General features: G+C 40.3%; 1 protein-coding gene across 3 annotated transcripts in view; it reads left to right on the top strand.

The window, feature by feature from the left end:
• The first annotated feature begins 11273 nt into the window (after positions 1 to 11273).
• LOC101738651 (zinc finger protein rotund-like) overlaps positions 11274 to 13789 on the top strand; it is a 241869-nt gene continuing 239353 nt past the window's right edge. For all 3 annotated transcript variants that reach the window (XM_062676381.1, XM_062676382.1, XM_062676380.1), the window contains exon 1: positions 11274 to 11465. The gene's annotated coding sequence lies outside the window, so the exon portion shown is untranslated. The remainder of the gene's footprint in view (positions 11466 to 13789) is intronic.

The following is a 13789-nucleotide window of genomic DNA, read 5'->3' as shown; positions in this document are numbered from 1 at the left end:
TTGCTATCCAGCGTGGAAATGCTGCCAGCCTTCAGGGAACGCTGCCAACTGGCGGTGAGCTAACGCAGATTTTCTATTTATAAGTAGCTTTACCTAAATTATTATTATTATCTATTACATATAAATAAAATTGGAGTGTCTGTTTGTAATATTGAAACTTTGAAAAATAGTATAATATATTTTTCGTGTTATCTTTAATAAAATATTATGTAATTGTTATTCTACTATATATTTACTTAATGTGTAATTAAAAAATTTACAATGGTTTTTGAAAAAGTTATTAAAAATAAATTTTTTTTTTCAAACCCTGTATAAAAATAGATTGCCGCTGATGGCAGTGTCTGCGACACAAGCCACATGTGGTGAGGAGTCCAGAGTGCGAAACCTCTTCACAATACGAGCAGTATCTGGTATAAAACTGGCCCCTAACTCAGCTAACAAAATTTTCTTAAGGTGTTTATCGAAGCTTTTCACTATCAATTGTTATTGTTGTTATTATATTACAGTAATATACTTTTAATATAAAATTAAACATTAATAACCTACAATGACAATCACAAAATAGGCATAATTTTAATGGGAGAGATGTACGTACTCAACAAATGTTCACGATTGACTTCCACGGTGAAGGAATAACATCGTGCAATAAAAATCAAACCCGCAAAATAATAATTTGCGTAATTACTGGTGGTAGGACCTCTTGTGGGTCCGCGCGGGTGGGTACCACCGCCCTGCCTATTTCTGCCGTGAAGCAATAATGCGTTTCGGTTTGAAGGGTGGGGCAGCCGTTGTAACTATACTGAGACCTTAGAACTTATATCTCGAGGTGGGTGGCGCATTTACGTTGTGGATGTCTATGGGCTCCAGTAACCACTTAACACCAGGTGGGCTGTGAGCTCGTCCACCCATCTAAGCCATAAAAAAAAAAACTTGATGGATTGACCATTTACAATCGAAAGTTAATAAATTTCCGTGGAACCCCGCTTACGATTTGTGAACCTACATTTTTTGTCACACCAACAGGTATACTCCGGTCGAGTCTCCCGCGGACTCCTGAGGATCTGAACCGCTCTGGGAAATAAGGATTGAAATGAACGCATCCTAGAACGTTTCCCCTTCCTACCATTAAAGGTTAAAAGCATTTAACAGTTAATAATAACGTGTAACAAGAAATAATAAGACAATTAAATTCATCCAGCGAGCTGATATTCTCATATGAGAATTAATTTTCTATGCGTCTATTGTTTTAAGCTGTTGTAGATAGTATGAAGCGCGGAACAGTAGGATGACTGTGAGTTTCTCCATTACCGTATAAAATTCAGATAGATACCGATTTTTAACAAGCTGTTATTAGTTTCTTATTTATGTTTGTATGTAAAAATGCGTATGTAAAATATATGTACTTGTAATGTAATTTTCACAAACTTCAAGAAGTCCGATTAATTATTTTTAATCATATGGGGAGGGCTCTGAGGAATTATTTGAGATGATTTCATCATCTCTTTTTTACTATCGCAATGCCCGCCACCGGAGTAAAGTTCATCCACACTACCTGGAGCCACTGCGTTCATCCACAGTGCGTTTCCAGAGATTTTTTTGCCACGTACCATCCGGCTTTAGAATGAGCTCCTCTCCACGGTGTTTCCCAAGCGCTATGACATGTCCTTCTTCAAACGAGGCTTGTGGAGAGTATTCAACGGTAGGCAGTGGCTTGGCTCTGCCCCTGGCATATCTTAAGTCCATGGGCGACGGTAACCACTCACCATCAGGTGGGCCGTATGCTCGTCTGCCTACAAGTGCAATAAAAAATATATTCTGCTATACTGACGATGTTTAAATGGTAATTTTAAACAAAATTTCAATGATTCTATGTAGGTACACATCATATGGATTTGTTTCTGGAATAAATCATTTTCATTCATTCATTAATTCATTCAGTCATTTCAATCAAGCGTGGCCATTTAAAGTTTTTACAAAGAATCTTCCGACATCAACCACGGATCGCGACTGTACTTACTTTTTCGGTTCTAAATAAGACTTTATTCATTTTGAATTGTCTCCTACTATACAGATAAAGTGTGGTCACCAAACAGGCTGTATATATAGAATGCAGTCACATTAAATTGATTGTCGCAAGTATCAAAACGGTTACAATTTTTGTGTTAAATGTCTCAGCTGAGCGCAAGCGTGAAACATTGTTGTGGTGTTGAAAAGATAAGGCGTATCGATGTAATTACTATATTTTTTTTATTTTAAGTTCGACATCTGTTCATAATGTGAACAGTTTATCTATTAAAGTTTTACAAAAAGTATAATTGCGTACACACGTGCCTCGCGGTTACAGTCGAATAAAATCGAATTTTATTATTTTCTTATTAATTTTACCTCTTATCATGCTGCATAGGGATTTGGCATGAGTTTTACGATCGGCCTGGCTTTTTTTCCTTAGCTATGCTGATAGCCTTGAGAGGCTATTTCAACGTTGCCCTAGCGTGTAGATGACCTCTCATGGCTCAAATCAGAGCGTTGCTATCACTGGCCCTAGCAAGAGCAGTGCTTCGCAGAGTCTACCACCGGATCGGAAACACGACCCACTGAAAAGATCCGGCGAGAAACTCAGTGGGCTGTGTCTGTGGGTTAATTTACACAGCAAGCCCTTCGTCGCAAGCGACGGGTCCGACGAGAGCAATGACCGGTGCTTGAGGTGCCTAAAAGCAGCGTTAGTGGATCGGGAGGATCCGTAATGACGTGCTTAGGGCGACGTCGACTGTTTACCATTCGGTCTACAGGATCAGGTATGGTCGCGAGTTAAATTTTTACTCTCAACGAGCCTCAAGAAGTTTCACTTAAAAAAAAAAATAATTTTTTTTTAATCTCTGAATTTATAATGCAATTGAGATTTTAACCTCGAATCTCAAGTGCCGTTGTGTTGTTTACGCGCTTACCATCAGGTGGGCAAGAAACTGAGCTTGTCTACTGAAAACTTTCGCACAGTAAATCGACTGCTTCTGTCCACCTCGTTAAGCAGCGAGCGTGAACGTATTTAAACACGTATAATTTTGATATTGTAACGTCTTCGCATACGAACCGTGGATGATATAAGAACAGTTTTATTAGAAAAAACTATGGAAACGATTTTTTTTTTTCAAACCTTATTTTTCTTGATGATAAATTACGATCATTGTAACTTAATATCAAACTAACTTACTATCAAAGTAATTTTTCGATATGTCACAGAATTTGGCGATATCTTCATTATTTCTAGACATAGTGGGCGTATGGTGGGTAGTCCTTCAAAGAAATTGCGCAGCACGACACGATGACAGTTCCAAGACGTTTTCACTCTTCCTAAGTCAGGCAACGAATGAGCATAGATAATACACATAACTTAGTTATAGATAAGCAACTTAAGCACTCAACAATGTTTACGAGCGTCGACCACTAGATGGCTTCGCTTCGATTAGTTTCCATTGCTCCTGTAGATGGCAGTGGCATATTACTTGTCCTGTATTTTATTTTTAATGAAGTATTCAGATACCACAAATTGATAAAAATCAATCAATTTGTCTTTAACAAATAAAGACTTGTACGATTTATTAGGTTTTTTTTCTGCCTTTAGTTATACAGTAATTAAATGCCTTAACTTTAACAACGTATAAGTTTAGGGGCGTGCGCTACGAGATGTCGCTAGTTTCCATACAAACATAATATTTGTCCTAAATTATCGCAGTTTCAGGGCCCTGGAATGTGTTTGGAATAATTTCGATTCAACCCGAGCGATGGCACTTCGGCCGAAGCACGCCACCCGAAGTGTGCCGATGTTTGACGAGTAGTTGCGACTCGCATCCACTAGGTGGCGCGCTTTCGCTTCGTTTTTCGTGTCCGGACGCAACGTATACATACTTGTCTGGAGGAGATCATTATAGTAATTTGTGTTTGTTTTGTCAATTGTAATTGTCACTAAAACTGGTACGGATGATGCCCACATGATATAATGCATTCATTGTGCCTCATGAACTTCAGCAATGTCAGGGGCATAACAAGCTACAACTAGAAGCTAGAGCACCCTATGATTAAAAAAACATAACCTTTATTAGCCTCGAGGTTGACTCCCTTCCGGTAAACTGCTTCCGTTTGTCTTAAAAAAATTCCACAACTATAAATTGATCTTTTATCGACGCAAATCCATTGCCAGTAAATACGGTAGGCAGCGGCTTGGGGCTGCCCCTGGCATTGCTGAAGTCCATTTGCGACGGTAACCTCTCACCATAAGGTAGACCGTATGCTCGTCTGCCTGCAATGGGCAAAAAAAAACGACTGATCATCACAATTTCGAACTAACATAGCGACTCTATTCTATTTCTAATCTAAGGGCTAAGCCACACGCCACCGAGCGGAAACGTTGACATTTCTATAAAGATACAAGTTACGCGTTTTAATAGGTCTCTATCGTGCAAAAAACAGGTGTATACCAGGAAAGGTCAGGTGTGCTTGACCTGCGAGCCACAACGGCTTAACGATGACGCGAGGAAATATAAGGTTTTTTTTTTAATTTTTATTAGAAACGGTGTAGTATGGTTTGACCTTTACAAAGATGGCTTCGTTTTGGATGAATAAGCGCCCTAGGTAACTATGAAGGTGTGCTGACTGATACTTGTGGTAGGACCTATCATGAGTCCGCGCGCGTAGGTACCACCAACCTGCCTATTTCAGCCGTGAAGTAGTAATGCGTTTCGATTTGAATGGTGGGGCAGCCGTTGTAACTATACTTGAGATCTTGGAACTCTTAATTCAAGGTGGGTGGCGGCATTTACGTTGTAGGTGTCTATGGGCTCCAGTAACCACTTAACACCAGGTGGGCTGTGAGCTCGTCCACCCATCTAAGCAATGAAAAAATATATATATAGGTATACAGTAAGTAGGGCAGAGCAATTAGTCTGTTCATCCGAAGATTTATTGAGAGGGCTCACCGTTCTCGTCAAAGAGAACTGAGTAACTTGTGATAGTATTGACTGGTAGTGAGCCCACACGGGCAACCCTATTTCTGCGCTCAGGTGTCCCAGTTTGAAGGGTGGGAAGACCGATATATCTCGGTATGGGGGCGGTGTTCACGTTGAGATAACCATAGCGTCCACTTTCCAAACACTAGTTTGGGAGTCAAGTTGCCTATACAACTGAAATATGCCTATATATATATTTTATTTTTATTTTTTATTGCCTTTCTATGCAGACGAGCATACGGCCCACCTGATGGTGAGTGGTTACCGTCGCCCATGGACTTCAGCAATGCCAAGGGCAGAGCCAAGCCGCTGCCTACCGCTTAATACACTCCACAAGCCTCGTTTGAAGAAGGACATAAACAAATGAAGAAGGCGGCGATAATCTATCATCATCGGATCCGTGGTTTGGTGGTTGGTATTGGTGGATTGGACGTATTGGACATATTGGTGGGCTGGTCGTATTGGATGTATTGGTGGATAGGATTAAAAATCTATGATGATAGCAGATCGGTTGTGCTTATGCCCAATTTAATAACGGTAAGATCTGCTTTACATCATAGAAGCCCTATATATAAGAAAGTAAGCTAAAACGAACAAAATAATATTTTTTGTCGTCTTTCGGCTAATTATGTTTCGTGAAATATAATACTTTGTTTTTGTGGCTGAAAAATGTCAAATGAGTGAAGAGGAAAAGAAAAATATATGAAAAACGATATATGTATAGCCATATTTATAATAGAGTAATATGATCCTTACATATAACTGTAGCTATAATCCACAGAGAACAAAATATCTAACATCTGTTAGAATGAGCCTGAATTATGGTAACGACATTTTTAAGATAAATGGCAAACTTGTTAGACACAAGTTCCGAACAATAACATTCGGAATGTCGGTCCACCGAGAAGTTTCCCTCATCATCATCATCATCATCATCAGCCTTTATCTGCCCACTGCTGGACATAGGCCTTCCCCAATGCCTTCCACATAATGCAGTCCTCCGCCTTCCGCATCCAACGACTTCCCGCCGTGCGCACTAAGTCGTCAGTCCACCTGGTTGGAGGACGGCCCACGCTCCTTGTACTCATCTATGGCCTCCATTCGAGGACTTTCCTCCCCACCTAAAAAATTTATTAAATTAAATTTATTATTAAATTTCACTCGCCTGGTGCCAATACCTTTCCATTATAATTATTTTCAATAACATAATTAAATAATAAATGTGTGAGATAAAATTATTTCAAACAATTAAAATACTATTAAGAACCATCTAAAATAGAACCGAATAAAATTACACAACGCTATTTTCTTTATTGTTACACGTCCAGCAAGCAATTCTTTGAACACTGACTCTCATCCGGTCATCGTTCTCGTCGAACCCGTCGCTTGCGATGAAAGGCTCGACGGGTAAATTAACCCACAGACACAGCCCACTGAGTTTCTCGCCGGATCTTCTCAGTGGGTCGCATTTCCGATCCGGTAGTAGATTCTGCGAAGCACTGCTCTTGCTAGGGTCAGTGCTAGCAACACTCCGGCTTGAGCCCCGTGAGCTCACCTACTAGTTAAGGTTACGCTGATATAGCCTCTCAAGGCTATCAGCTTAGGTAGGAAAACTCAAAAAATGCGATTGTATGATCACAAACGAACCGCCGATCCTGAATTGTGTGATTCAAGTTGTGCTTTGCTTCAAGAAACGGCTTAGCGGCATGTGGGTCGTGTGCTTATCTTCTACGCATTCACGGTAATATTCTACTAGAACAATATTCTCTTGGAATTGTCTTGTTGATAATAAAAAAATGCCCGAACAAGTGTGAGTAGACAAGGGCAGTGATGGTTCTGTACCCGAAAATAAATTGTTATTACCTACTTACTGCTAGTAACCTCAACTAACTTCACCGAATGTGAGTGCATATTGAGAGATAAGATTTAAATCTCAATCGTGTTGTTTAGTGGCCGTAGTAGTCACCACATCGGATCGCTTAATTAAGTTATGGATATAGGTGGCATATCGGTACCTTTCCATAATACAATAAACATAGTCGTCGTGGCCTAAAAGATAAGACGTCCGGTGGATTCGTGTTGAGCGATGCACCGGTGTTCGAATCCCAAGCGGATGGTACCATTTTTTTCTTCCACGGTGAAGAAATAAAATAACATCGTGTAATACAAATCAGACCCGCAAAATTGTAATTTGCATAATTACTGGTGGTAGGACCTCTTGTGAGTTCGCGCGGGTAGGTACCACCGCCCCGACTATTTCTGCCGAGAAGCAGTAATGCGTTTCGGTTTGAACGGTGGGGCAGCCGTTGTAACTATACTTGAGACGTTATTTTATTTATTTATTTTTTATTGCTTAGATTGGTGGACGAGCTCACAGTCCACCTGGTGTTAAGTAGTTACTGGAGCTCATAGACATCTACAACGTAAATGCGCCACCGATCTTGAGATATATTAAGGTCTAAGGTCTCAGTATAGTTACAACGGCTGCGCCACCCTTCAAACCGAAACGTATTGCTGCTTCACGTCAGAAATAGGAGGAGTGGTGGTACCTACCCGCGCCGACTCATAAGAGGTCCTACCACCAGTGTCCGAAGAAGCTCAATACACGTTCCCGGCAGATGGTTTATGTGATTACGGAACCCTAAATATGATTCTGTAATTGGCTTTAAACTAGGGTGACGCGATCACATAGTTACGATGCGACAGCCGATGTAATCTAGCGAAAGTTTGCCGACTTTTGTGAGAAATAATGGTTTTTATCAATTTTGATTGTAAGCGATGTGCGTGTGAAATTAATATGGTTACGGCTTGTTATTCGTTGGGTGGGTAGGCAGAAAAATCCTTTTTTTTTTGCTCTTGTAGGCAGACGAGCATACGGCCCAACTGACGGTGAGTGGTTACCGTCGCCCGTGAACAGCAATGCCAGGGGCAGAGCCAAGCCGCTGTCTACCGTTACGTACTCTCCACAGGCCTCGTTTGAAGAAGGACATGTCATAGTGCTCGGGAAACATCATAGAGGAGAGCTCATTCTAAAGCCGGATGATACGTGCCAAAAAACATCTCTGGAAGCGCACTGTGGATGAACGCAGTGGCTCCAGGTAGTGTGGATGAACTCTACTCCGGTGGCGGGCGGTGCGATGGTAAAAACTAATGGATGATATTTACGACAATTTGAATGGCCCTCTTCTGTATGGAGTCAAATGGAAGTAGCTGAGATTTGGGAGCCCCGGCCCAGAGATAGGAGAAGTACTCCACGCGAGGCCGGACTTGTGCTTTAAAAAGCAAAAGTCTTTGTCCAGGCGTGAAGTACCGCTTCGCTCTGTTGAGGACTTCCAGCATTTTGGACGTCAACTTGGCTTTGCCTTCCAAAAGACTCCGAAATTGGACATCGCTCAAAATGTCGACCCCAAGTATCCCGATACTCTCGGAAGGATGACAAAGAGGTCCTTCTTCGCAGCGAACGCACATACTTGTGTCAACTTTAAATTGTTATTAGTAAGGATTTTAGTCCAACAAACTTAATCGGAATATGTTTAGCTAGAAGCCGATGGACATACCATGGATACTAATTTAGATAAGAACTTAATTCTAATTTTTTTTTTTTATTATTAGGTGTGTGGACGAGCTCACAGCCCACCTAGTGTTAAGTGGTTACAGGAGCCCATAGACATCTACAACGTAAATGCGCCACACACCTTGAGATATAGTTCTAAGGTCTCAGTATAGTTACAACGGCTGCCCCACCCTTCAAACCGAAACGCATTACTGCTTCACGGCAGAAATAGGCAGGGCGGTGGTACCTACCCGCGCGGACTCACAAGAGGTCCTACCACCAGTAATAAAATGGATATAGTGTAGTAGAAACGTGACGATGAAAATCACTTCATGATTTTAAAAAAAAACTTCAGTTTGTGGGGTGGTACAATGTACTATGCACTGGTAATAAATTATAATGTTGCTGGTTTAATTTTTATTACACGATTCATTCGATTTTTCACCGTGGAAGTCAATCGTGAAGTTAAGTACATTTTTCATTACAAAAATTGGTACCCGCCTGCGGGATTCGAACACCGTTGCATCGCTAGATAAGACTTCATATGTTTGAGTCAGTCGCCAGACTTTATCTTCAGCTCCTTGGCGCCCACTGCTGGTTATAGACCTCCTCTTTTTCATGCCATTCATGTTCAACATAACAATAGTATTACACACGCAAAAATTTCCAACAGTTTGTTCAGGATTTTTTTCTCTTGTCGATCTTAGAGGTAGCCTATGACAGAGCCTGTTAGTGTGATGGATTCACCCACAGTCCTCAGCTGAAACTGTAATCATTTCCAAATCAGAATCAGTATTTATACAAAAAAAAAAAAAACATTCTTATTAAATTAATCTTCATAATCTAATTACGGTTTTTTTTTCTGTGCTACAAAAGAATGAATGTACAGACATACGTGCGTCCCTCTCTAACGTGGAACGTATGTGATGAAAACGAGCCGATAGTTGGGTACCTCCTTTTTGCGCGTAGTCTGCGCGCTTGGGCGGCACATTTCTGTTCAGACAGCGACGTGCAAGGAGTCTCTTTAGTTATTTTTTTTATTTATTTTTTTAAATTATTATTTAGTTAATACACAACTACCCGTAAGTTCTTTAGGGTCATATATTTTTTTAGTAGAGATACTCGTATTTTAACAAAAGTGACAGAGAGGTATATTTTTAAATCATGCACGGTTAGTGGATTACTTGGTTTAGAAATGCTATAATATTGCATTGTGAGAATGAATCAGTGAAAGCACATAGATATGCATATAAAATCAATGAAATTTCCGACTGTCGATACGTAGTTGAAATAACTTTTTTGGAGTTGTTTTCGTCACACAAGAGCAAACCTTGAATTACTTTTGAGGCTTGTCTATCTTAAGCCTTAAATTCATTACGACAGAATACAGTTTATAAATTAGAAGTATGTATAGGCTGTAGTTTATTTATCGAATAATCGAATACTTTGATAATTAAAATGACGTTGCTCGGGGCTTGGCTTCATTTCATTCACTCGTGCTCAATTGTTCCGGACAAGAAATGACTTCTTGTAAGTACTGTCGTAATATGATCGTCTTATCTATTCTTCTTATATTATAACTATTTATACAATTTATAATCTTATATTATATAATATCATCGCCTTTTAACATAGTTACGCTGACTATTACGAGCTTACGGGTTCGATCCCCTTTGTAACTTTGAAATACACTTATTCGGTGAAATAATTTATGCGCCCCTAATCATACAATGACGATAATATGAAGAAAACAACTGGGAAAATTAAATAAACTTGTCGTGTAGGTATATACATCGGATGCAAGTTAATAGACAAAGCTATAAATGTTATAAAAAAATATTAAAACATTTATTTTATTGTCATAGCGACTCCATGCATGCCTTTGTCTTACGCAGATGACGGGCGGCATCGCGCGGTCAGTTTTTGCCCATCATCCAAACTGGACGTTCCAAGTTCAAATTCGAAAATTGGAATCCAAGGGTGTACGATATTTGAAATTTTAAATTTCACCATCAAAGAATGACCGTTGGTATGTATTCGATTGGAATTGTTTTTTTTTTTAAACTTTAATTTTATTCTATTTTTTTTCTTCTTTGTTTTTCTTTCAACCGAATTCGTTCATTTCAGATAATAACTTTTTATCTCGAATTGTATTAATGAGTTTTAACAGCAATGATATTTTCAAAATTTTATTCTTTCATTTTGTTTTAATTTCAATGCGAGACAAAACTGTCATGAATAAAACTTAAATTGTCAATATTTTTTTTTAATATTGAAACTCTAGATGTTTAATTCCATTCGAACTTTAAACTTATTGCTGGCAACAATAGTCCATATACAGTTTACTCAAAACATTTTTCTTTGATTGCAAAAAAAAAAAAACTCCTCCATTGGACATTGCGTAACTATCCCATAACCTACCACAAGCGACGCGAATTAAAATCGAACACACCACGTCTCGTAGTTAGTTATAGAAAAAAAAAAAAAAGCTCCAACAGAGACAGCGCTCCGCTGAGCAAAAACTGGCTGGACGGCATGAAATATTGGTAGAGCGAGCCTTCTGCTGTCCTGAAGGCTGCTTTGCAAACTAAGGCCCCACCCACACTAGAACGCCCACAAGCAACGCTACCATCTCGCTCTTACACAACCGAACCTATACTTCCGTCTCTTACTAGCAAACGACGCCCATAGACTCGCGGCCACAGGTTTTTAGTACAGGCAAAGGCATCGCCGCGGACGGCTCTGGCTCGGTGGAGCGCAGATAAAAAAAGGAACCGAAAAAAAAAAATGTTGAGTTTTTCACGATGTTTTTTGTCTATGGCTGTGTGATAAGTGAATAGTGTCAGTGGGTTGTTTTGACTGGTTTTTTTTTTTTGGATTCGTTATCTTGCAATGGTTTTCGGTTTGAAAAGGTACGTACTTACGTGTCCGGGATAGTTTTTTATATAAATCGTGATATTAAATTTTAGATGTACATATTTTTTTGTTGTTGTTGTAGTCCTAGGGTACCCCGCTGGTACATAGGGCCCTCACAAGTTGTCTCCACTTTACCCTGTCTTGCGCTTGCTCCTTGACATCACTCCAGGTCACGTTGGCAGTCCTCATCTCACTCTCTACGGTGCGTCGCCAAGTGTGTACAGGGCGACCAGGTCTTCTCCTGCCAAGCGGTTGCCACTCAAACGCGATTGATGCTGCGTTGACTCCGCTGCGCCGTAGAGTGTGTCCTATCCAACGCCATTTCCGATGAGCAATGTCTTGCGCGATGGGATTTTGGTCACATTTAGATGTACATATAAAGTTGACTAATACGTTATCTGGTATTAGAATAATTCACATATAAACGATATGAATGAGCTTACGTTTTGGTCATAAGATATGGAGGGTTTTGTGCGTATCATACTATGCAAAAGAACATAGAACCTAACAAGTAATGTTGAACTCCAAAGATAAATACTAAAAAAATAGCATTTACGTACTAAAGTAGTTGTTATTGTTAAAAGAAAAGTTGTTTTCGAAATCGTAGCCTAAATGATAAGATGACCATTTCATTCGTGTCTGGCGAAGCGACTATACCGGTGTTCGAATCCCGCAGGCAGGTACTAATTTTTCTAATGAAATACGTACTTAACAATTGTTCACGATTGACTTCCACGGTGAAGGAATAACATCGTGTAATAAAAATGAAAACCCGCAAAATTATAATTTGCGTAATTACTGGTGGTAGGACCTCTTGTGAGTCCGCACGGGTAGGTACCACCGCCCCCCAATTAGATATTAGTGGTACTGCATTGTAAGCCAGTTCGGGTTGTTATCACCAATCTGCTTATTGCTGTTACGAAGCAGTTTTTTTTTATTGCTTAGATGGCTGGGCGAGCTCACAGCCCACCTGGTGTTAAGTGGTTACTGGAGCCCATAGACATCCACAACGTAAATGCGCCACCCACCTTGAGATATAAGTTCTAAGGTCCCAAGTATAGTTACAACGGCTGCCCCACCCTTCAAACCGAAACGCATTACTGCTTCACGGCAGAAATAGGCAGGGTGGTGGTACCCACCCGCGCGGACTCACAAGTGGTCCTACCACCAGTACAAAAAGTGGGCTGGGCTGTGTCTATGAGTTAATTCACTCGTCGAGCCCTTCGTCGCAAGCGACGGGTTCGACGAGGACGGTGACCGGTGCTTGTGGTACCTTAAAGCACCGTTAATGGATCGGGAGGATCCGTAATGACGTGTTTAGGGCGTCAATGATTGCTAAGGATGCATGTAAAGACGAGTGATATTCGAATTCTGTTTCCAGCGAGCCACACCAGCTTTGGCTGCCAAAGTTGAGCGATCACTCGTTGCTTATTTCAAAACTTATAAATCATATAGCGAAGGGTGAATCAGTTTATTTTTCTGAAACTACGTTACGGTAATTAGGTACGTACCTATAAGATTTTTAATGGAAATCTTTATTATCGAAATTTGATACTGCTTCGTTCAAAGTTATCAAACTTGAGATATAAACTTCAAATCTATAACGCACTGGCTTAGAGTTAATTATACAGTATGAAGTATCGCGCTTTTTTTTAATTTTATTGCTTAGATGGGTGAACGAGCTCACAGCCCACCTGTTGTTAAGTGGTTACTAGAGCACGTAAATGCCCCACCACTTTGAGATATAAATTCTAAGGTCTCAAGTATAGTTACAACGGTTGCCTCACCCTTCAAACCGAAACGCATTACTGATTCACGGCAGAAATAGGTAGGGTGGTGGTACCTACGCGCGTGGACTCACAAGAGGTCCTACCACCAGTAAAAATAACTGCTAAATTTTAAAATGACGGCGTTCCATCCTTCTAAACGGAAAGTTTAAATAAATCCTTTCTTAGAGTATGCTTAGAATATAAAGGTTGCGACAGCCATCGAGTCTGTAACGAAAGGTTGTCGATTCAGAGTTAATGAATCACTCAATAAGGTTAAATTTTTATTTTATTGCGTAGATGGGTGAAGGGCCTCTTACTGGTGGTAGGACCTCTTGTGAGTCCGCGCGGATAGGTACCACCGCCCTGTCTATTTCTGCCGTGAAGCAGTAATGCGTTTCGGTTTGAAGGGTGGGGCAGCCGTTGTAACTATACTGAGATCTTAGAACTTATATCTCAAGGTGGGTGGCGCGCTTACGTCGTAAATGTCTATGGGCTCCAGTAACCACTTAGCACCAGGTGGGCTGTGAGATAGTCCACCCATCTAAGCAATA

This window comes from Bombyx mori, chromosome 27, assembly GCF_030269925.1.
Source record: "Bombyx mori chromosome 27, ASM3026992v2".
NCBI classification, from domain to species: Eukaryota; Metazoa; Arthropoda; class Insecta; order Lepidoptera; family Bombycidae; genus Bombyx; species Bombyx mori.
The sequence above is the reverse complement of the archived record's forward strand: the minus strand, read 5'-3'. Positions and strand labels throughout refer to the sequence as shown.